Source organism: Notothenia rossii (assembly GCF_949606895.1).
Source record: "Notothenia rossii genome assembly, chromosome: 8".
Taxonomy (NCBI): Eukaryota; Metazoa; Chordata; class Actinopteri; order Perciformes; family Nototheniidae; genus Notothenia; species Notothenia rossii.
The window spans coordinates 23,054,425-23,080,104 of NC_136906.1; the positions used below are offsets into that span (position 1 = coordinate 23,054,425).

A 25,680-nucleotide genomic window follows, 5' to 3' on the forward strand; every position below is an offset into this window, starting at 1 on the left:
ATGAAACCTAAAATAATTAGCAAAATAGGGCCCCTTTCAGGTCACATAACAATGTGCTATCTAACCTGCTAGCCCACATGTAGTCAACTCTCTGACTACATGTGGTACATTAGATTGAGATGTGTACTAACAGAAAGCTTGCCAGTGGAGTGGGGACGAATTATCTTAAGCTTCTAGGAATTGTAAACAAAAAGGATATTGAATAAAGCCACAATAAATTGAACTGAACTCCCTGACATGTAAGTACAAGCTCCCACAATAATGATTTGGTGAATGAAACCTACAGTATACAGATGTTTCTGGTTTGCCTCTAAGGCTGCAGGCCTTAGGTGTTGAGCCGGTCGTGCGTGATTGCTCTGAACATGTTGAAGGCTCAAACAGCCTCCTCTGTGGGGCCAACAGCTCTGCGTTGAGTTTGACTATGTCTTGGTTTAAAGGACTTGTGTTGGGTCACTGCTACTTGTTTCCAGTCAACACACCCACTCACTCTTCTCAAAAGTGGCACAGTCACTGTCAGTAAAAGACTGAGCGATATGAGTATGCGGGAAGTTGTGGTGCGTACGCGTGTGTGTGCGTACGTGCGTGTGTGTGTGTGTGTGCGTGCGTACGTACGCATGTGTGTGTGTTATTGTTATTGACACAAACAGACCTACACACAGCATCTAAACATGAATGTCCTTAATCATACTGCAGATTTACAATATGCACAATACCCAAAAGGCTTTAAAGGATTCCGTTACTTTTACCATTTCAAACCTTCCTTCTAACCATCTTTCCCCCTGAAAACAACAGATGCTAGTGAGTAATTTATATTTTACAGTGATCTTGCACATTGCACAAGAATTGAAGAAGATCGCATGACATGAACAAATGATCTTCAGTTATCAGTGTTATGATCCGATGAGCTTGAATAAATAATACATTTTATTTATTATAAACTGAAGAACCTGGCCACAAACATCTCCTCTAATCATCAGAAGAAACTTGTGTGTGTGTGTAATGGCCCAAATCATCCCTCATACTGTAGCTGCGCTCAGATGCGTTCATGTTCACCATGTTTAGGTTGGACGAGCTCAGAGGGATAATTCCACTCCTTATAGACGTTTAAGACTGTAGCCACTAATCCGGTCAGCCTATTATAATGCTCCTGCTCTCATAACACACCAATGAGTACTGAACTTTAACCTTTGACCTTCCAGCTTGTTCTTATCCACCAGAGACTTCAGACTACAGAGCTTGAGGAAGAAGGAAAATGATTGAACAGTGTTACTAATCACCTCTCTGTGGAGAGAAAGCTTTGAGCCTTAAATCCTGAAAGATGGCTTCATTTAACTGTGAGCTGAAATCACAACAGCCACACTTGGCGTACTATCACATTTAAAATAACTTTCCCTGCGCTGATCAACTCAAACACAATAAGAACTTGGTTCAAAACATTAGTCAAGAGCTTTGCATAATACTGTAACTTCAGATTTTGTAATCATGATGTAGTGCTATGATATTTATCAGTATGGTAAAATGGGATAGAGGTTGGAGATGTTCTATATTCTTTGCTGCTGTTGATCGCTGAAAGGTTTCGCTGGTCCTGATTGACAAAGCTAGTCAATGTTGGAAGAAGTACTCAGATCCTTTACTTAAGTAAAAGTAAAAATATTATGGTCTTAAAATACTCAACTACAAGTAAATGCCCCTAAGTATTTGATTCAAAATGCACTTAAAATACAAAAAGTAAAGTACTCATTCTGCACAACGGTCGATTTCAGAATAATATTAAGTGCAGAAGATGTATAATCTTATTGTACTTCAATAGTAAACATTATGCAGAATATATATTTTTACAGTATCATATTATTGTTGTTATTATAAATACATTTTAGTTACATTAAAATGTTGTAGTTTGTCAATTTGGACCATATTTAGTACTGAGTAAATATACTTGAAATACTGTGTAGGTTAGCAGTACAGTACTGCTTTATGCCATATCAGCATATCTTGTGTTTTGATATGTACAGAGTAAATGTGTGTTAAATAAATGTTGTGGATTAAAAAGTGCCTCTTATCATCTGAAATGTAGTGGAGTATAAGTATAAAGTATCATTAAATGGAAATACTCCGACAAAGTACAAATATGTTAACAAAGTACTCAAGTACTTTGTTGCCTCTGTGTTTAGTGTCCTGTCTGTCTGTAACTTTGTGTGGTGTTGTTACCACTGAACAGGCCTCTATTGAGAATGAGACCTTGTGTCTCAATGAGATTCACCTGTATAAATAAAGGCTAAACAAAAAGTTTAAAAAAAAAGAACAATACTTGAGTAAATTTACTTAGTAACTTTCCACCACTGAAGCTAGTTATGAGTAATTTAATTTAATAAGTTAAAGCTACAGGTCTCAAATAATAACATTTCCCCAACACAACACAACATTCTCGATTACCTTTGCTGCAGTGTGAATGTTAATCTAAGGCTTAAGCATGGAATAGGTTCGAAAGACAATAAAGTGCTTATCAAATGAGCAAAATGCACATGGTTTATCTGTGAGGGCGTCAGCAGCGAGGATCAGCACTCGTACTATCAGCTGATAGGAGGAGGAGCCGAACAGGAAGAGCATGAAATCTTTCTGTGACACCCATTGTGGCTGCAAGACTGTCCCTCTGTTCCATCCTGTATTACACAGACACACACATAAGAGCATGCTGGGAGCTAAAGGTTTAAACAGTGCTGCCAAAAGACAGAGACAAAGTGGTGTTTACTAGTCTGTGTGTCTCTTTAACAGCTCTTTAAGGTGGATGCTCCTGGCGCTGTGTGCCAACCATTAGCACCTTGATTCTCACCTCCAACAGCAGAATGAGATGCTTCCCAGCAGCTGTTTCCCTCTGAATAACCGCAACATGCTAATGCCCTGGCATGAACCCGAGTTCTGCTCGGGTTCATGCCAGGGCATGAAAAGACTTTTTCAATTGTACTGTCCTCTCTTTACAAGAAACTCTCAATGCCGTCACACATTTGATCATTCATTACACGACAGGTTTCTACAGAAAACAAAAGAAAACCTTACCTCTTGCCTTCAGCTCCGTGTTACCATGTAACAGCAGGAAACTCTAAAGAGGAGCACCACAAACCTTAGACACAGACGGAGAGTCACAGAGAGAGAAAGCAAAAAGAGGAAGTGAGTCAACCTTGGGTGCTTCTGAGGAAGCTATCTTTTTTCTTCACGTGGACCCGAGCATTAACAAAAAGGTTAAGAGAGAGCTGAAGGGTGAAAGGGAAAGTCAGCTGAACAGATTTCTCTTTATTCTAGTTATCTTTTCAAGTAATATCAATATTTATGAAACTTCCACACAAGCATGGCTCTCATAGTCATGCTATGTAGAGTTTAATGTCCCTGCATTAAGCAGACATTTGTTGTAGAACGACATCACCCACAGAGATGATAGAGATGTGGCCAGAGAGCAATTTTAAGTTCCATTTCATGAACACATATTGACCAAACATTCTTTAAATACTAAAAAAAATAAAAACAAACCACTGTTTTTGATTTGGATTTATGTTCTTGCTCTGGCCGTTGGCTGTATTGGTAACATAATGCTCAACAAAGTATGTGCTGAGCTCTTAAAACCATGGTGATTTTTTTTTAAGTCCAGTCTGCTCAAGACAAGCTCAAGCCTTGTTTTTGTCTCTTTCTCAATATCAATCTTAGAAAAACTAGATTACTTCTGTGGAATGCCAGGAAAGTCCAATCGAAAACAGATACGTATAGATAGTGTGGGGCCAAATCGAAAGGCTACAAAGTGCCATGACGGCTGAACCAAGCTTTGAACTACTGACTGACTTAATGTTATCCTAAAGCAGAGAGACAGAGACCAAGTTGAGCTTATCGCGCAGCTCTCATTCCTGGCTGGACCCCGAAGAAGAACAGCAGGAACCCACATGCTGACTGAAGTCTCCAGACAAATATGTGAGGATCTTTATTTCTCCGTCTGGATCCTTCTTGGCTGGATCCTTCTAAGCTTCTCGGCTTCATCTGCAATCCCTTATTACCTAATAAATCATTTTCAGGTTGGGATTGATGAGCAATTTGATGACCTGATCTCTGACCTTTGCAGCAGGTCTGCTCACGCTGAGCAATATCCAATATCATACTCATACATCGATACCAGCAGTGGCTTTAAACCACTATGAATCTCCCGAATGCCACTTAAGAGCCAAACGTTTAGATTCATACACTAGAGAGATTTACCAGAGTAATTATCACATATTGTACTTCCTTGGAACTTGGAAAGAGACTCTACACGGTCATTATGTCAGCAGGACAATTCTCCCATCTTCCCTTTGTCTCATGAGACGAATAAACAGTGCAATATAGGATGTTGAATACAAAGGATGGCAATACATACGCCATTTGTGACGTTTATACAGAGCTGTGGATTCAATCTGTAGTCACGTTTCATTCCTTTTCAGTCTCTGATTATGTATTTAAATTCCAACACATTGTTAGGGGATCTTTTGTCATTACATGTTACTTTTTAGACGCTTTTATCCATCTTGTATTTATGAGCACACACACAAACGTTCACCTTGGCTCACCCTTCAGAGATCACTCGTTGTTGCTCTCCTTTTATCTTTATCGCCATTAATTTCCAACAGATGGAAAAAGAATTTGAGTTCTTCCCCAAAGCAGTTCTCAAACTCACACATACTTTTTGTTGTCCAATTCTTAATTTACTGCAAACAGATTTTGTTCATTTTCTTTCTCTCCCTCTCTATCCCAGGCGCACTTTGGCTCCAGGCACTTATTTTATTACACTGATCAATTACAAATGAAATGAATTAATCCATGTTGGCTTCTAGTGTTTGATTCCAAAACTCATAAAAAAAAAAATTCCTCTCAGATATCCCTTATTTTTTATTATTTTGTTGTGTTTGGGATGTTTCTGGAAGTCAGACTTTGGTCAGTGGGTTTAGCCAATCACAGCGCAGAGGTTAGGGCAGGAGCTGGCAGCCCATGTTCTGCGGCTTGGTTCCCCAACGAAAGAGCAGGCAAACAATCTAGCCTGGGACCATTTACCCTCTGTCTCCCCTTTTTCACTCTGTCTCTACAATAAAGGCAATGACCATTTCTAGATGTATAAAGAGCAGCAGGTCTATTTGTCTTTTTGGAGAAGTTTGAGGATTAGCTACACTCTCAGGCAGAGAGGCCAGTGTACGGGATGCAGTATTCACTAAGCAGAATTTGAAAAGATCTGGCAATTTGACACCTTTTTTACCCATGGTGTTGGCATATTTATTTGTACTTTACACTGGAAAACATCAGAAAATAACAATATATTTCTCTGACACACTGCTTTGTTCTCCCAAACTCTGTTTCCTCTCTCCGTTTATTTTCCAGCCTGCTCAACCTAAGCCCAATCCCTATCTCTCTTGCTTGTGCTTATTGAGCCAAGGTGGGATAAAACAGGGCCGGCCTGCTAACCAATCAGAGCAGACTAGGCTGAAACGAGGTGCTGCAGCACAGCCAGTATACAAATAAAGATCTTTTTGATCATTAAAATATGGAACAAACATATCACAGTAGAGGCACAAAACACAAATATGAATCTGAAAATGAGCATAATATGTCCTCCTTTTATACAGGAGTGGCAAACCACAAGGGACCAATAGAGATGTTTTGTTTCTCACACTGCAGAGTCGTGGCATATTTATGAGTAGAGAATGGCTGCATGAGAAATCAGGAGGATTGGTTGTCCAGCTAGCATTGCACAACTGTTTAAAACAAACACATCAAAAGTTACCCTGTTGTAAAAAGTTCTCTAAAAAAGTAAGGCTACTTCATTGTTTTTCCTCTTAAAAGTGCAGGTACAGAAAAACCCTTGCAATACTTGAGGAGATAAGTTGAAGTTGCTTACTATTTCATTCAACTCTTGCTGTCAGGTAGGTATGTGTTATTGGTAAAAAAACATCTAACCTCTAAAACACATTATTTTTGAAATTATGCTGTGGTAAACCTCTCTGTCACTTAGGATGTGGAACCATCTCAACTCCAAACATGTTGATGTTTTCCATGAAAACCTCAAAGACATAATTTAACAGAGTTATACTGCCAAGAGTGATTCTAAACCAGACACGTTTTCTTTTTTGTTAGGACTGAGACACAGATGTATCTGTAAAAACAGAATGTATGTCATATTATCCATGCCAATCACAGCATCTGGTCATTCGCATCATTTCCTTCAGCTATTGAAATAAAAAAACAGAGGAAAACTTCAAAGCTGTTCTATGAGTCAATCTATGGAAAGTTAAGAAAGATTCCTCTTACAGGATAAGTAAAAAAAAAACAGCAATGTAGTTTTACAGCCAAGCCCTCACGGATTTGTTCTGCCAGACTATTTAGAACACCATGAGCTCTCAGAGGGAGAGGTTATAAATTAGTGTGTTTGTGTGAGGAGGGACCAAACTATCGAAGCAGCAGACATCCTCCTCTGCTGACTGATATGTTCCCATTACCTCCACTTGTATATACAACTTCAGCCATCCAGGCAGCAGCAACAACACGACAATCAATATTGCAATGGCCCTGAATCCTCATCAACATCTTTGTTGTCCTCAATTAGCTTGCAGCAACATAGCGCAGAATCTGCAGCAGGCAGCGAGTGTTGGATGTGTTTTAATGCCCAGATGGGAGAGTTTTCTTTAGATTCTCCAGGGTCTCAGAATATGCCTGCATGTTCATTTGGCTCCCACGCCAACAAGGTGAAATTTAACACAAACTCTTTTCACCCACTCTTTCCTCTGAGGAAAAACTGCCATTCATCAACGTAAGCGCTTCCTGTGAGGAAACTGAAGTGCCACCCACCATTCAAAGCACTCTCGCCACTCTTCTTTACACCAAAGCCCTGTGAACGCTAGAATCGAAAGGGCATGCACGACACACACACACACACACACACACACACACACACACACACACACACACACACACACACACACACACACACACACACACACACACACACACACACACACACACACACACACACACACACACACACACACACACACACACACACACACACACACACACACACACACACACACACACACACACACACACACACACACACACACACACACACAGTATTATGCTAAAGCAGGTTTGTAAGTTTGAAAGGACAAGACTGAACGTTTATGTTAAGAAACATAAATACTTAACATTACTGATTTGCAAAAGCAATATTTCATATTTTCAGTAAATGTCAAAGCAGACTGAATTATAAATGGAAAAAAAGCATTAAACTGAATAAAAACTATTCATATTTTACTCAACATTACAAACACACCTTCTTAAATCGAATTTTTTAATATCAGATAATACAAAAAAATATGTGATTTAAATCCTTTGTTTTCAGTTATATTAAGTGACTTTACTTGATATACTGTAGACATCCAACACAGTAATTTGCTGTCTTAGTTTATCCATTTAAAATACAGTCTGTGATCTCGATGGGTGCATTCAATGTCTTGGAGGAGATGAAGATTTGCTGTTTAGATGCTGGCTCTCAGATCTTACATTTGGGAACATCCCACCGATAAATGGGGGAACGATCAGTAAACATGTATGCTTTCACCTTAATTTCACAAGACAAATCTCAAGTGTGTGCAAGTTTATTTCCATACTGTTCTCACTGTTTACTGTATTTAGCCAAGTATCAATCATTTTGTATTTAAATCAGTTTTTAATAGTTTTTCTTGAGACACTAACCTAGTTGGTAGAGTCTAGTCTAGTCTGGTCCAGTTGCTGTTGACAGTCAAAAGATACATTCATACAGTGTGGTGTCTCTGCTGATTCACATGGCTCCTGTCTGTCTCACTACATTTGTGCAGACTAGAGTATTACTATGGGCTCAAAACATTCTCATAATACACACATACGCACATAAGGATTCACACTTGTATTTCAGGATTCACACTTGTGTTTTTCAATTCACACACAAATGTGTTCCGTTTCATATACGTGTAAATACAATCCAAATACAGAAAAAAGCATATGTATTTTTGATTCACACATTTGTTTTCCGTTTAAAACCGCTGAACCTGCATACACAAACCGCCTTCTGTGCACGGATCGCTGTGCATTCGTGTGCGTTTTTTGAGACTCCCCTGACGGTCACCCGATTCGTAATTGTAATAGTTTCTATCTATAGCCAATCAGATGTCTTCTGCATTCTAAGCCAATCACATGAACGCGCCCCCACGAGGGTATGATTTATTGCGTTCATGACGTAGCGCTTCATATATGCATTTTGCGCTGTGCGGAGCTGACAGGTCCATCTCAGGACACCTCCACTCCATTCTCAGTACATTGCCACTTTCCGAACAGGAAATGCATGCAAATACAATCTTTTATATTATTAAGGTACAGCGCCACTTTCCGAACCATTAATGAATGCTTATGTTCACAAAACGGCAGGCAAAACCGTTTTGCAAATTTCCCCTCTGTGGGACTAATAAAGGTATTCTGATTCTGATTTAAATGTGTGTTTCCTGTATGGCGATTACAGCTGCTTTATTTATGTCTGTATGAAATTGATGTGAGTGTGGACGGAGCAGCTACAGGTTAGCATAGCCTGATCGATTAGTGGCTTGTACTACGAAGCCAGTTCAACAGACCCTGGATATCTCTGAGTCATCTGGCTGAACTAAACCTAACAAACGAGATCTCGCTAAGCGGTCATACGACGCTGGTTATCAACTTGGTAAATCAACCCAGGGTTTCTCTGTCCGGCTATGAGTGTGTGCATGTGAAAGGGGCGGGGCTAGCAATATTTGACCAATCACAAACAGGGACAAGCGTACTGACAGCGCAGCGTCATACTTCCTGAATGAAAAGTAAACTATAATATTAGACAAATATGAAGAAGTTAAACTTTAAACATCCACGACTTAAACACTTTATCCAGGATAAAAGCAACATAGCTGCACCTGCAAGGTGAATACAGAACAGCTGGTAAAAAAACAAAAATAAACGACCGAGTGTTTGAATCATAGGTTTGAATGCGTAATAGGTTTATGATATCACTGCCCCATCTAAGACACGAGTGGATCTGACTTTAAATTAAATTTGACTCAAGTGTTTCGTCAACTTAATGTGTTGTTTAAAATAACACTTATGCATACAGTATGTAACAATGTACGTGTTGCACGGCCAGATACGGCTCGAGAAACTGACTCAGATTAATGAGGCGAGTAAACACAGCTGACAGCCGCGGTGAAACGTGAAACTCGAGCAATTATTTGCATTGCGTTCAGTGTGAACGCACCATTATTACAAGTATTATATAATTACAAAATAAAATCGCCACTTTCCGAACAGGAAATGCACGCAAATACAATCTTTTATATTATTATTATTATTATTATTATTATATAAATAAAGACATATTGTATTTTAGTTACACCAGCTATTGATTAATTTGGTCAAGATTGGACCTTGACACTGTCCACATAGCTATAGTGAAATAATATAATAGAAAACAACAACAACTTCCTTATCCTTCCTGAGATTAGCGCCTTCAGGCAGGCTCCATGGACCTGTCAGCTCCGGACAGCGCAAAATGCGTATATGAAGCGCTACGTCATGAACGCAATACATCATAGATGAGAGTAACACCTACGTCATTTCCGGGCAAAAATTACGGCCCCGCCCACTTTTTGGGGAAAACAACGCTGTCATTTGAATGGCGGTCAATACAAATTCTGAAGTTTTTGCCCATCCGATAATTTTTTTTTGAAAACCGTGGATTTTGGGATCTTCAAAGAGCTCGATTACGATGGCCAGTCAGGCAAACAATTACATTCGATCATTGGTAATCAACAATCGGTCTTGATATATGGTTAAATTAAAATCAGTAGGCGAGGCTGTAATTTCTCCAGCTGTTACTCTCATGAGTGAGGCAGAACATAATAGTTATGCCAAAAAGCTGCTGTGTCGTTTATTGCACCTCAAACATTAAAACAAATCCAGAGTTACGTGTTTCTGTACTTCCTCTAAGAAGAAAGGACAGTAACAGAAGATCTCTGTGGCTTCAGGCCCTTCAGGCTCGATCGCCATTCAAATGACAGCCGTTGTTTCCCCCAAAAGTGGGCGGGGCCGTAAAGTGACGTAGATGTTACTCTCGTCTATGAAAATAAATAGCCTACTGCTATATTTAACCATATATCGAGCCCGATCGTCGATTTCTAACGGCTTAATGCAATTGTTTGCCTGTCTGGCCATTGGAATCGGGCTCTTTGAAGATCCAAAAATCTCCGGTTTTCTTACATTTCTGATCGGATTGGCAAAAACTTCAGAATTTGTATTGACCGCCGTTCAACTGACAGCATTGTTTTCCCTCAAAAGTGGGCGGAGCCGTTATTTTTGCCCGGAAGTGACGCATTTGTTACTCTCATCTATACCCTCGTGGGGGCGCGCTCATGTGATTGGCTTAGAATTGACTATAGATAACAAAAATTACAAGTACGAATCGGGTGACCGTCGGGGAGTCTCCAAAAACCCATACACGAAAGCACAGCGATCCATGCACAGACAGCGGTTTATGTTTGCAGGTTCAGCGGTTGTATACGGAAGACAAATATGTGTGGATCAAAAATACATATGTAAAACTTTTGTCTTTATTTTGTTTGTATTTACACGTATATGAAACGGAAAACATTTGTGTGTGCATTGAAAAACACAAGTGTGAATCCTTTTGCAGATCATGAAATACAAGTGTGAATCCTTCTGTGTGCATGTGTGTATTGAGACTGTTCTGAGCCCATGTATTACTACCTAATGCAGTTCACTCAGGTTAAGCAAAAGTTCACTAACCCCCAGCTCTCTGCACAGTTTACTGTCCTTGTCCACATCTCATATTTCACCCAAGTTTGTCTTGTCCCCGCTTTTTCCATGAATTGCACGATACATGATGTAGGCAAACAAGTTTCTTGATGAATGAATATCTCTCTCTCTCTCTCTCTCTCTCTCTCTCTCTCTCTCTCTCTCTCTCTCTCTCTCTCTCTCTCTCTCTCTCTCTCTCTCTCTCTCTCTCTCTCTCTCTCTCTCTCTCTCTCTCTCTCTCTCTCTCTCTCTCTCTCTCTCTCTCTCTCTCTCTCTCTCTCTCTCTCTCTCTCTCTCTCTCTCTCTCTCTCTATGATCCTGATCATAGGGTAATCTTTCATTCACTTTGGGGCCATTGTAGTTACCCAATCATTCAAGAAGTGCATGCTGCGTGCATCTTGGTTGGAATAAGTTGATAGATTGAAGATGTTTTCATAGATTTCAGTAATACTTAAGTATATTTAGTGTTATACTTTGGAAAATGGTATTTAGAAATGGTAAACATAATATAATATAATGTTGTCAACTGGCAAAAACATACAAAACATTTTTTTGTTTTTGTTTTATGTCATGGCTGCGAGCGAGAAAATTCTAACATCTCTTTTATATTTCGAACAACGCAAAGGGCAATTACAGCTGCATCATGTGGTTGATCAAATGAAGATGATGCTTGTCAAGCCGAATAAAACATGGTTACCCGAAACGAATAATATAATATTCTGTTCTCAACCCGTGCACATTTTTTATTGGAATAGTTCCCTAAACAAAAAGCTTAAACATAGTGAACACATTATTGACTCTTGATTCAGGCCACTAAGGATAGCAACACGGAGACATTTTGTAAATTATCAAAGAGCTTTGTGTCCAGGTAAATAAATGAGTCCTTAAATAAACAACTGTCTTCACGGCCTGCCCTCTGCTCGACCTCCCTGCTTCACTTCCATGCTCCTCTTTCCTTCTTTCTCCATCTCTCCCACAGCCCTGCTGCTCCATGACATAAGCCACTTTATCACACCCACCCTGCAGCCAGCATATAAATAATGTCTCACTGTCAAACTGCCGCAAGTGAATCAAGCCATAAGTTATATCTTCTGGTGTCCAGCATTGCATCTATTTTCATATAAAAAGTGTGGCCCATTCAGGGATATAAAACAAAAAAGACAAAATAAAAGCCACAAAATACACTAACCTCATACCAGCAAGACCGTTTAAAAAGGACATGATTGAATAGTTTAAATAGGGTTGTTTATGATGGGGTCAAGGGGCAGGGTAGAAAACAACCAAACCTTGAACCATCAGCCAGGATGCAACTTGCAGAAAGGCCAAACATCCTCTTTACAACACAAGCACAGACCTGGCCCGATGCTCTCCTGCAAGCAAACACACACTGGCCATTTCACTTCTTCAACAACTTGTCAACATTTTGAGCAAACTGACAGCAAAGTCTAATTCAGTATAAGCAGCTGAACCTGATCAGTGAACTTTACCTTCATCTCCATCTCATTTGAGGAAATATAAAACACACTGGTGCGGATGAGATGCCATTCTCGTAAAACTGGCGTCAATTAATGACTGAGGATGAAACTAGTGTGACATCGATTCAATTTGAAGACAAAATCAAAGAATGAAAGAAGGGGGAAACAGTGAGACTTGTTGTCACAGGGGATCGCATGAAAAGCAAATGCACCATGAGCTTAAAGGACAGACGGCTACAAGAGGAACATTGTGTTGTCCAACCTGCCCTCAGGTCCTGTTGCTATTCTCCAACCCGCATCCCATCACGCTGTCAACATGAGGAAGATCACTCATTAGCTAAGCAATGTGCTTGTGAGTGCGCACTTGTTGGAGTGCGCAGGTGTTGACACATGGTTTGTGTATTGTCTCGCATTTGAATATGGTTCGCAAGACTAAATTGACGCTATAAAAAGAAACACATGATGGGCGAATAAAATTGTGACCTGAACATCTCTGCCCTGCAGGCTTTTTCTTTCAGCCAGTGTCAGATCCTGTTCTTATTCTCCAAGCAGCAGGCTGAGCAAGGACCAGGGTGGAATATGTTTGTAGCTTCAACGTCACATTAGCAAAGACGAGCTCATTTCTGAGCTGTCAGAGATAAAAAGGCCGTGCTGACAGCCATTTACATGATCAGTCAAAATGTGCACCAGGAGGAAGCACTTAGATGTAAGATGCATAGTTTTGTGTGTGTCTGTTTGTGTTATTGTGGCCATATTAGTAACAGTTTGTAAGCCAATGAAGTTATGGGGATCTTGATTTTCTCCACTCTTAAGAAGAAGCTATGGCTAGCATGTGACGCAGATTACGAGCAAGACTGAGGGATTCTTTAAAGGAAAACACATCCAATAACATGTAACCACTGTTGTCTCATGGGTGATGAATGATTTCTGGATTTGATGTTAAAAATAGGTTTGTATATTATTTTCAAATTCAGGCTTGGTGATGGACTCTGGGTACAGCTGAAAGTAACGGAAAGATTAAAGTAATGTGAACAGACACCAGCAAGAAACCACACAGAACCACTTGAATTGGAAAATATCCATGGGGTGAATGGTTGCAAATGGCTAGTAGTGTGGATCAAAATAACCATATAAAAAGGCACATTTAAAGAAACATAACACCTGCCTGCAGCTACAATTGAATGTGTTTAGAGCATAAAGTCTTATTGTTAAGGATGTCTAAACACAGAGAGATGCTTAAACAATTCATGGAGGGCAGAAAGGGTTAGAGGTAAAATAATATCAACTTCTTTAAGCTACCTACATAAAAAAAAGATTGGTAGCAGCCAAAATCGTAAGCAACTGGATTAAAGAAAAACTCCAAATGTGATGTTGATATTTTATTAATCTCTACAAAATCAATTGCCAGAATCCTTTTTTTAAATAAAAACTCAACAATAGACGGGATATTAATAGCTGGATCTGTCTTAACATTAACGTCAGTCAGTTTGACGACACAGATGGCGGAGCGTCCCGCTGTTATCATGTACAAACAAAAGCACTTCGGTACAATAGAGGCAAAATTCTCCCTTTTGTGTTGTGTGCTCGTAGAAGCACAGACTGACAGTAATTGTAATTGTGTAAGGAGGAAGGAGACGCCTCCACTTGCCCGCAGGTAGCTGTTACCCTCCACAGTGCTGAAGCGGAGGGAGAGGATAATCTTTGTCTGCTAGCTGCGATGATGAGCCATTTCAAATAAAGAAGAAGGAAGACTCCAACAGGCACTATACAGGCACTTTCCCACAGCTGATCAATGGCCTGTGGGGAGGTATTGTGTAGATATGGTCAACACTGACACCAACAACTGAGCATTTCATTTCAAATGACAATCTCTGAACACGTGTGTAGGGGGTTCAATGTGGAAGTTTGAATTGTTTTTACTTAAGACATGTATGGGTTGATTTGCATTGATACATGCAGTCACCCCATCCTCTAACATCTGCCAGCTTTCGGAGATGTAAACAGGAAGTTTAATGTGCCCATGGAGTCAGTTATGTCCCTTTCACACCAACATTCTAGCTCCGTGCTAGTGCTCTTCTGGTTCGGAACCGGTTTTTATTTTCAGCCCCCGTTTTGTTCATACCACCATACCACCCAGAGCCCGACAGGTGATGCCGCTGCTGCGTCATGACGTCACGAAGCCAGATTAAATTAAATAACGACTTCTCCAACCTTATAGTTTTCTCCAGTGCCGTGGTTCATTGTTTATTCATGTGTTTCAGAGGCATTTACCAACCGCTGCAGCGCTGGCTGCTCTTCCACGGGAGTTTATTCTCCCGTTAACTCACATGGCAGCGGCCACTGTAAAGTATTCACTGTCTGACTGTCTGTCACACAAGCAGCTGATACATATCCCCAGTTCCCCATAAATGAATGTGTTTCGGTATGAATTGACGCTGTTTGGCATCACAACGCTGTTATGAAAGTTTCTCTGGTATAAAATGGGTGATGTTAGCATAGCAACCGAAGCTAAACTGACTATCTTGACTACTTGTTGCTATCCTATTGTGGCATAAGCCGTTTTATACTGGCACATTTTACCGGCGTATCTTTCATTATGACTCTACTTGTGATAGTCGGAAATGACAACCTGTGCAGCCCATGTATTGATTCCATCCGATAGCTGCTATAATACAAAACAAAACGTCTGCCTGCTCTCCACAATGACCAATAAAAGCGAATGGATGGTCAAAGTAAGGCACAAATAAACAGAATCACACAAAGCCTGGTTAGTGTTGCCTGACTTTATAAAGCGTGTTTTTTTTATAAGTGGGTGGTTGCGTTCTAGTCACTTTGATCAGCGCTACTGCTTGTACAACTTTTATTTGCCGTACTCGCCATAAACTGTTAGCTCAGGTTAATCTCGCCCCCCTCCGACATAAGCGTGATGTATGCTGTTGTTGCTTCTAGACCGATTTTTTTTGGTGTTTGGTAAGCACCGGTTTTCGGTGCTTAGAGCCGGCTCCGCTGCGGTGTGAACAGGAAAAACCGGTACTTATCAGGCTCTAGCTCCGAACCGGCCCTGGAACCGCGTTGGTTTGAAAGGGGCATGTTGGCTAGCTGAGAAACGTAACTTAGCCTAGATTTGTTTACATTTTGTAAACATTTAAAGTATGCTGAATCAGCTATTAGCATTTCCTGTTTGTATTCGATTTGTATATTTACATAAAATATCACCAGATTACTTTAACAATTAAAGAAACACCAATACTCTCATTCATGTTCTGGAGTTATAAGAAGCGTCTTTTTTATGATTTCTTTCTTACTTGCGGTGTTCATTACAAAAAATTATATCCTAGATAATTGTAAACTCCACTGAATCTAATGTTTGTCATGTCTGTGTAGTTTTGAACACCTCACAGTGTAAATATGTTCTCTAAAGTAACCAGACACTGACAAATGAAAAACTGGAAAAATGTGGAAGATAACAAAATCACACATGAAGAAATACAGTTAGGTCCAAAAATGTTGGACATTAAGACCATTTTCATAACTTTGGCTCTATACACCACCTGTGTACACCACAATGGACTTTAAATATGTGCTTTAAGTGCATACTTTCAGCTTTAATTTACAACACATTTTATAAGTGGTATCTCCTTTTTAAGGGACCAAAAGTGATTGGACAATTGGCTGCACAGCTGTTTCATGTCCAGGTGTGTGATATGTCCTTGTTAGTTCATTTACAATGAGCAGATAAAAGGTCTAGAGTTCATTTCAAGTGTGGTATTTGCATTTGGAATGTGTCGTTGTCAATCTTCAATTGGAAGTCTAAAGAGCTGTCACTATCAGTGAAGCAAGCCATCAGTAGGCTGAAACATCAAAACAAACCCTTCAGAGGAATAGCAAAAACATTAGCTGTGGCCAAATCAACAGTGTGTTACATTCTTAAAAAGAAATAACGCACTGGTGAGCTCAAAGCCCTTCACAACAGTTGGCTAGATCAAGAAAACTCTCCAGGAGGTGTCAAAGTTAAAAATCAAGACAGTAAATGCCGAGGGTTCCCCACACGATGTGAACCATTAGTGACCCTCAAAACCAGGAAGACCAGATTAGAGTTTACTAAAACACATCTAAAAGTTCTGAAACAATATCCTATGGACAGATGAGACAAAGATCAACTTGTACCAGAATGATAGGAAGAGGAGAGTATGGAGAAGGGAAGGAACTGCTCATGATCCAAAGCACCTCATCAGTGAAGCATGGGGGTGGTAGTGTTAGGGCGTGGGCATGTATGGCTGCTAATGGGACTGGTTCCCTTGTATTTATTGATGATGTGACTGCTGCCAAAAGCATCAGGATGAACTCTGAAGTCTTTCAGGCAATATTATCTGCTCATATTCAGCCAAAAGCTTCGGAACTTACTGGACGGCGCTTCATATTGCAGATGGGCAATGACCCGACGCATACCGCGAAAGCAAACACAGTTTGTTTAAGCAAAGAAGTGGAATGTTCTGAAATGTCCAAGTCAATCACATGACCTGAATCCAATTGAGCACGCATTTCACTAGCTGAAGACAAAACTAAAAGGGAAACTGCCCAAAGAACACGCAGGAACTGAAGACAGCTGCAGTAGAGGCCTGGCAGAGCATCAGGGACAAAACCCAGCGTCTGCAAAGGATGTGCAACTAAATATTAAAAGTGACAATTTGATTTATGATTATGATCCAATTACTTTTGGTCCCTTAAAAAGGGAGATACCACATATAAAATGTGTTGTAATTCCGACACTATTCACATGATTTGGATGTAAATACCCTCAAATTAAAGTCTGCACTTCAAGCACATATTGAGTGTTTCATTTCTAGTCCATTGTGGTGGTATACCATTCTCACAGACTGTAAAAATAATCTCTGCATAGGTAGTAGCTCGATCCCTAAGGGAGAATTGAAGTTATTACTCATAAGCTTACAATGCCCCCCCACCCCCCCCCCCCCTGGGGTTGTAAGACTTACACATTATTACGCTGTGATGGCTAAAAACTCTCAGCGGGGGCAGATCAGACATGGCACAAAGAGAAACACGGAACTGAGAGGGAAGGGGAAATCCTACTTTGATGTATTTTTTTGTACCCAACAATAAAGGGGAACTATGAGAAAAAGGGAAGACCCATCTTAGAAATCATTTACATTTTTAAACTGTATATTTCTGGTACTCATACTTTGAAATGTGCATTTTGCCCCCAAAAGTTACCTTTTAGCCTAGACCACATGAACTTAATGGATATCATGGTACTGTATTGTGTTTTTATTATCTTACTTTTAAACGTGTTGCCAAATACTGGCTACACACTCTTTCCACAGACAAACAGTCTGAGGAGGGGCTCTCACATCCTGGACCATAAACTTTCTAAACCCTAGAGAAAAGTCAAATGTCCTTCGTTAATGGTGTGTAATTTATTGCTGCTGTATGATTGATGATGCTCTTGATCAGTTATTATTGTGTTCGGTACTACAATTGATTCCCAAAGTCAAATGTATGTACAGTACTAGCATTAAGCATGTTGAGAATCTGTCAGCTCAACACAGATGAGGCTATGAGAAAAAAGTTGGATTGAAGTGAAGATAAAATAGAATATATAAAACCCCCAGCTGTCTCGGTCACTGCAGCTCTGCTCCTCGCACGTCCCCTGTTACAAACAGATCTTAGCAATCTGTTATTTCTGTGTGACTGGCTGGAGCTGTAACTAAGCAGTCTGCAGGCTGAGTGATGGAGCGGCAGTCAGTATGACGCGGGATCAATCGGAGAAATATAATATACTGCAGGTAGCAACCCCCTGCCGACTCCAGCCTGGAAAATAACGATGTGAGCCATTGCAAACCGGCTCCGAGGTATAACTCCACTACATGTAGTAAGTCAAGCATTTTCCCACGCCACTGGTCCTGTGTCTAACTGTATGCAGAAGTACAATTGCTGAGCCTTTCTTCAGAAGCAACGACATGTCGCATGGTGGCCTTTTGCAACCTAGTGAGAGCGGCAGACTATTTAAAAGGAGGAAGCCTGTTAGAGAGAGTCTGCAATATCTTCCATTCTACTGTGATCCTTTGCTAAAGATCCACAAGTGACTTTTACAAGTTCACAGTGAGTATTGCTTTTCACCATTAAGTGAACAAATCTGTTCTCTTAATGAGTCATACAAAGTGTGATAAAACAGTTCACTATACATAGCCATAGTTAATAGAAAGTACATAACAATAATTCCTAGATGAATTGTACTCTCTCCAACATCTGGTGTCTCCTTTTTGGATCGTAACCACACATGCACAACATAGTGAGATTCCCATGTGCAGTCACTCAGGGATAACTAGGGAGGGATCTCTATGACATCGCTATTGCTGTACTCTCTGTACTTTACTGAGTCCCTGGCAGTGTGACCTTATTATGATTGTGCTCAGCTGGCTCGCTAGCCACCGAAGCCCCCGCCCTAAACCCCTTCCAGTCAGAGCTTGACCAGCCAATGATCGGCTTTGTTCCCCCAGCTCACACTCTCCAACCATCTGGACACACGCCCAAGAGAGAGTCAGGCTATGTGGGGTAAGAAAGGCTGCAGCATATATATGTGAAAAGGAAGCTGTGCAGCTTTTGTTATACGTGTGAAACTGAATCCGTTGTTTGCTCAATTGCAAAACGGCCTTCAAATTGTACAGCATGTGCACAGTTGTACACTGTGGCATAGATAAACAGCCTCCAATCACAAACATATTGAAAATCACAGTAAAAGCTGCAGATCTGAAATGTACAGACTTTTGGCAGGATCTTTTAAAACATTTGAGTATTAAATGTGCACAATGAATACAGATAAGGATGTTCCAAGGTACTGATATTATCAGATTCATCACACTTTGGTGAAACAGAAACCAATTGTTGAGTTTCTCTGAGATAAATTGTGTACCATAAAGCAACACAAGCAGATATGCTAACAGGTTACAAAAACCGGGGAACTCTGTTATGTTCTCATCTATTTCTCTACTCAACCCAAGTTAAATGAAATCAAAAGACAGTCAAGAAAATCGAATGTTTAATCACAACCTCCGAATGTATTGTGGAAGTATTTTGATCTCATGTTTTACCCAGGTAATCACAAATGGTATTTAAAATATAGAGCATTCTTGAATGCACAAAAGGAGAGCTTCTAACAGCCCCTGCTTAAAAATATCTCATGCCGTCAGAATATCAACAGTTTCTCCAGCATGCGGATTGCTACAGTAATAGCTGCCAACCATTGGTTTTCTTTTAAAAGTATTTGCTATTTATCTTTAGAAATGTTAAAATATACCAGCCGTTTTCAGTCACTTGTCAAGTTTTGACCTGTTACAGAAACTGTAACACCAGAATAATACATACTGAAGAACAGTGATGTATCAGGTTGAAATTATTTAAAGCAGTTCCTTAATATGCATTTGTCTTATCTGTATTCTCCTTGTCTTCTGGATATTGAATATTGCATTTCTGCATTTGTTTTAGATGCACGGAGGACTAACAGTAAAATAAAGTTTGTGTATTTGTCTACAAATATGAGTGCATCTATGCGCGCTGGTGTGAACCACAGAGGGTGACATTATATCATTTGAACCCCAGAGGGGTGTTAAATGTGGACATGGCCTGAAGCTCAAGTCCATGGCAGCAGGAATGCCAGCTTGCTGGACAGGAGCCACTTTGGATTAGATCCCTGCAGCCAGAGAACCCTGAGCAGCGAGGGAGCCGAGACCAGCAGCCAGCCAGCAGTGTAATGAGGATCAGCAGGCAGGGTTAGCCACTGCTGCTAACCTTTAGTTGCCACTGTGCTTCATCATAGGTGCTTGGAGATGGACAAATGGCTTTGTGTACCCCTTTACCTCACACATGTATCACCTCTGAATAGGGGGTAGTGTGGTGTTGTCTGACTATCCTCTTCACTTACATGAATGTTTTTTTCGAATCTGCAAATTATTTTCTTCCTCAAATTAATTGTTGTAAGGTGACATCATGAAATGTATTGTTCTTTCAACAAACAGTCCTAAAAGCAACTTAAAAATTGAATCAATCCACAAAAATGTTGCAAATAAATTCATGATCAATCTAGGCATGGATAAATTGTTGCAGTCCTACTCTACACTTACCAGCAGCACTCTTTTTCATCTTCTTTGAACTGCATAAACAGAGACAACAACAATGACTCTAGATTACTCTTAAGCTATGAATGTTCACATCTTGACTGCACATTTTCACAAACTGCAAAGATCCTCTTAGGAATTCATCACACACGCATCTGTCACGGAAACAGTCATCAAATCATTTAGTTTGGATTTCATCAATCTTTGTTTCTAATTTTAAAACTGGATAAAGCAAAACTGTTCTGCCAAACTTATCATGGTACATTTATTTTTAAATGATTTTCTAAGATATTTAGAGTAAAAAAAAACACGCTCCTCAATTTCCAGACTAAAATATTGACATGTTTGATTCTAGACGAATAAGGTCCACGTGTTAACTCGGGGCATTTGGGGCAATTGTCTTAACGTCCCGTCCCCTTTTCTCCTTAACATGCGTTGGGAGCTCTAATCTGCTAACACAGACCTTTGGCAACATTAAACACAAACTGCTCTGTCATTTCCACATGACTGTGTGCTTTCTGTCTCAGACGCATGTAAAAACACTCGTCAGCCAATCTATTCATCTGCTGATAAACCGCCCAACTATGAATTGACCAGATCAGTGAGTCAGTGGTGTTCCACACGCCTAGCGCTGCAGGATAAACCGTTTTTATTGTCGTTGCGATGTCAACAAACACAAATTGTAAACATGATTATTTTTTATTGGTGCTTTTTGTGTTCAGTTCGATGTTTCATTCGTACAATAAAATAGTGTTTATTTAATAAGCAATTTGTTGTTTCTCATACTGCTACATCACAACAGTGTGCAAATACAATTTTAATTATCTGTGGGACAAGCTTGTTAGTTAGTTATTTTGGCTTGATATTCGTAAAAACTATACACAAAAAAAAGACAAAACTATTGTCCAACTGTTTTAATGATTTGTCCCGAGCTGTCGGAGCAGAGCAGAGCATTAGCACTGAAGCTATTGTTCGGAGTCAGGAGCCTGACAGGGGCCCCAGCCACCAGTCGTTTTGAAACAGGCCTGGTATGAGGGGCCCCTGTAGAGAAGACCGAGACAAATTAGTACCTGGAACGTACAAAGAGAGAATCTTCAGTTCAGTTCAGTTCATCTCACAGCATGTGTCCCCAGGAGAACAGAGAACAGATCACACTGAAAAACAGTGATTTAGTTCATTTTCCATAAAACACAAATTCTGATTCATACAAGAAAATTGTCCTGCATTTGTATGAATCAGACTTGAACATTAAAATAACTAGAGGGCATCTATTAAAAAAGGTTTCCAGTCAAATCATTTAATAAAATTGTACTGCTCTGAAAAGTTTGCCTGATATTTTATTCGAGCAGAATGAAAGCGGCATGATTATGATGTTCATTGTCTAAAATGCACATTAAAAGATACACACAACTGCACAAGATGTACAATGACATCAATCATTTACTTTCAAATCTTACATCAGTTTTAAACATTATAGGTTTTTTTGTCTTCATTCTGACAGACAGTTCTTAAAGTAACCATCATTTTTGAATTGCTTTATTGAATGTAAAAATAGGATGCAAGTAAAAAGATGTAACCTTTGTATTACGTTTCAGTTTGGAGATGTGAGATGTGACTCTTGGTGTGGACACTGAAGAATATGTTAACAGGCACTGCATTCCTTTAAAACAGTAAGCCTCCATCAACCCTGGTCTGACCTGGACCTACAGAGATGTTCATTTCTGTTAGATCACTTAATGAGAGGATAAACATGACCGAGCAGCACCTCTGCCACTCTGCCACTTGTCAAACTGGACTCAGGAACATAAAACACCAACTCCTGCTCTCAGCCTGCTGCTCATCTATCTGCCAGTTCACAACAATGTCTAACAATGTCAGCAAGAGGATTCATTTAATCTCACAAAATATATAATCTAATGCTTTTACATTGTTCTCGTAGGCTGAATACAAATAAATGAATCTGCAGAATCATCATTGGATTTTGAATATGTAGTAGATAAAATAATCAATGAGTGTTGCAACAGTATATGAGACTATGTGTGTTTGCTACAACTTGTGTCTAAAATCTAAAGTCACTATGTACTTACTGAAAGATTACATGGCAGGGTAAAAGGTTTCAACAGTCCTCAGACCTCCCTGCACGCCCCAGTTGGTTGACCCCCTTCCTCTAAGAGCAGCCTTGTTGTCTTCCCAAACAGCGTGCTAAATGCCATCTGACATGTGAATAAACATCGTAGGGGCCCTCCAAGTCTACCAGGGGACAGGAAGCTGGGGAAGCCCCAGACAGGACTCCGGCGACAGGCAAGGAGTTGTGATGAGGCCCCAGATGAGGGTGTTGTTTACATATTTCTCTGGTAGGGCACATGGGGAGGCCCTACCGTAAACCCCCCGGCTTTCAGAATACTGTGAGTGGATTTTGAGAAGCAACGTTTTGATCGTGAAACAAGGGAGGAAATGAAAGTTAAATCTCATAAAATGATACTGGGCCAGGATTGAAAGCGACCAGGCAGTCATGTTCATTCAGGGATGGGGCCGGGGATTTCCACTCAGCATGCATGCTTATTACATTTAACTCTTGAAATGATGAATATCGAGACAAAGTCTCTTCTTCACTTGGGAAACGTTTCTGAAAACAGAACACAGCTAAAACATGGAGCCTGAAGTCTCCCTTCGGAAACACAAGATGCTCCCGCTGGGTGAAATCAACATTATGTCACCTTCTTGCCAACACAGCTGCTGAAAATGTAGCAGCTTATAACAGTGGCTCGGCAAAATGTTCTCTAACTAATGACTCACAGATGCAAATGCAGCTTTAGACGCTTACCTTACTGGTTTCTCTCTGGGTGTTTCCATTGCTTATCAAGGGTTCATCTGACTGCCTGTTCTACAACTCCGATACTTTATCTCGTCGGCTTCTTCTGCCCTTTCTGCTCGGTTGAATCTAATTTCTACATAACTGTCAGATTGCCTGATGAACTGTGACATGTAAAGTGAGAGGATCCAGCAGCAGACCCCTGGACTGAGCCCACATCCATACGGCACATTCGAGCAAATCAATACTTTTCATTAGATGGATTAAAGCGTGTGCTGCTAATTCAGTTAACCAGAGACAATCACTTGCCATTTACATGTGATTGGCTGAGTTAGCCTCCCTTTAACTGAGTTAACAGATCATCTTTTTTATTCAAGTTTCCCCTAATTCATTATTGTTTAAATGCCTTAACTCTATTAACCCTTATCTCAAGGGCTCACGTTCTTGTCCATTTCCTGTTGAAGTCATGCAGACTCAATCTATGCAACCTCTATTCTCGCTCTGAGGCAAATCATGCTGTAGGAATCAAGGAGACGTGCCTGCGTAATGCGCGTGTGTTTGAGTGTGTGTTTGAGTGTGTGTTTGAGTGGAGGAGGAGGGAGGATGGTGAGAAAATATGGGTTATTTATTGTTTCAACATCCTCAAAACCGGTCTAACGGCAAAAGGGATAGGCAGAGGAATAGCTACAAAATGGGAAGAAGTGAAGTGTCGAAAAGGTTGTTGTACATTTATTTTTTGTTTGGTTTGCCTGTAGCTTGGTCTTTAATATAACCCCTACGTTTAAATGTATCTGCTCCTCCATCCACACTCCTCTGCCTTTCGATCTCCCCAGCTTGCATGTGTCAGAGGTCAGATTGCTGCATTTTATCACACACAGCATCAAGCCCAGTCACCAGAGCTGTGGAGCTGTGGACCCCCCCCCCTGCCCCACTTCTGCGTAGTTGCTCCCCTTACCATGTCTCCCCTCCCTTCATGGCAAGCGCAGTGCTTTCAGTAAAGGTCAACTCCACCTTTACCCGCAACCTTACCCCACACAGGTCTTTGCCCCCCTTCACGTTCAGACAGGAGTTCAAACCCCAAATATGTCAGAGCTGAAATCCAGAGCACGACACATACTACATTTCTACAGACATAAAAGCAGGAAGTGAACTTCTGTGTACATTAAAACGATGTATCTTTATATTTTATGACAGTAGGGACATTTCACTTAAACTCCTTAAATTCTTAAAGCTGAAAAATACAAAGCCATATATTTGATATTGATACATTTCATAATTCTGACTGAAAGAGCTGAATTGAGACCATTCATGTATGGTTCATACTGCATTGTCTTCACAGTCATTTCACAAACACAAGCACCAACAATATGTATCTTGAGCAAAAAAGAGAGTGAAAAAAGGATCCTACAAGACAAACAAGGCCTGAAGAACCTGCCTACAACCCGCTCATTGACGATTACATCTACAGAACATCCCACAAGCAGTCACTTCCTTGCATTTAAACACCATATTAGAGCGAGCTAGTGATCACCACATGATTATATTTTGATTCACTTCTAAAGAAATACAGAGAAAAAACCTTCTCCGTTCTCAGGGCTCACAAAGCCTGCTTTTATTTATCTTCACTTTTCACTTGATGGTAAAACTCTAATCAAGTCTGTGGAAGAACAGCCTCGAGCTAGCCAATGACTGACCGGGGAGAGAGCACTCCTGACCAATAAACCATCCTTTGATATAGATCGGTGTATTAATAAATAACCAATGATCCACTATCGTTAATTCAAAGTGAAAACATTGACATACATCATCATCTTTAGGATACACGATTAATTAGAAATTCTCATGGCTCGTTTCAGGCACTATTTCTTCTTAGAATCTAAACAGTGCTAAAATGAAATGTGGCGTATTAAAGTGATCAGTAAAAGGTTCATTCTTTTTTTAAAAGCCCAGAAATATAACAGCACATCATATTCTAGTTGCTATAAAAACCAACTGTGTTTAATGGGCATTTGATATGATCTCATATGAATTAAAGGCCTCTGACATTGCATCATGGCTGACTTTATAACAACAGAACACATTTGCTAATGTCCAATTGATTGATATTATATTGTATCCTCATAAAACTTGTTTTTCACACACTTACAAATCATGAGGATTGAGTTTAAACCTGTGACGCAAAAGTAGCAACAGATAAAGATAACCATGTCACATTTTAAATACCGGAGATCATTGCAGTTTCAGACTCATTCTCAGCCTTTCAAACTGTAACTGGATATCCCCTCAGAAATCTTGACGGTCATAACATCTTTCTTCACATCCCCAAGAGTCAAAAAGCCTGTGTTGACATCCTGACCAGAGTGACCAACAGCAGATAAGTGATGACCGCAAC

General features: G+C 40.2%; 1 protein-coding gene across 4 annotated transcripts in view; it reads right to left on the minus strand.

Moving 5' to 3' along the window:
• stat5a (signal transducer and activator of transcription 5a) overlaps positions 1 to 25,680 on the minus strand; it is a 56,167-nt gene that overhangs the window by 19,645 nt on the left and 10,842 nt on the right. Inside the window, exon 2 of one of the 4 annotated variants that reach the window (XM_079642689.1) lies at positions 3,055 to 3,118. The exons of the other annotated variants lie outside the window; for them this stretch is intronic. The gene's annotated coding sequence lies outside the window, so the exon portion shown is untranslated. The remainder of the gene's footprint in view (positions 1 to 3,054; positions 3,119 to 25,680) is intronic. 4 annotated transcript variants of the gene reach the window in all.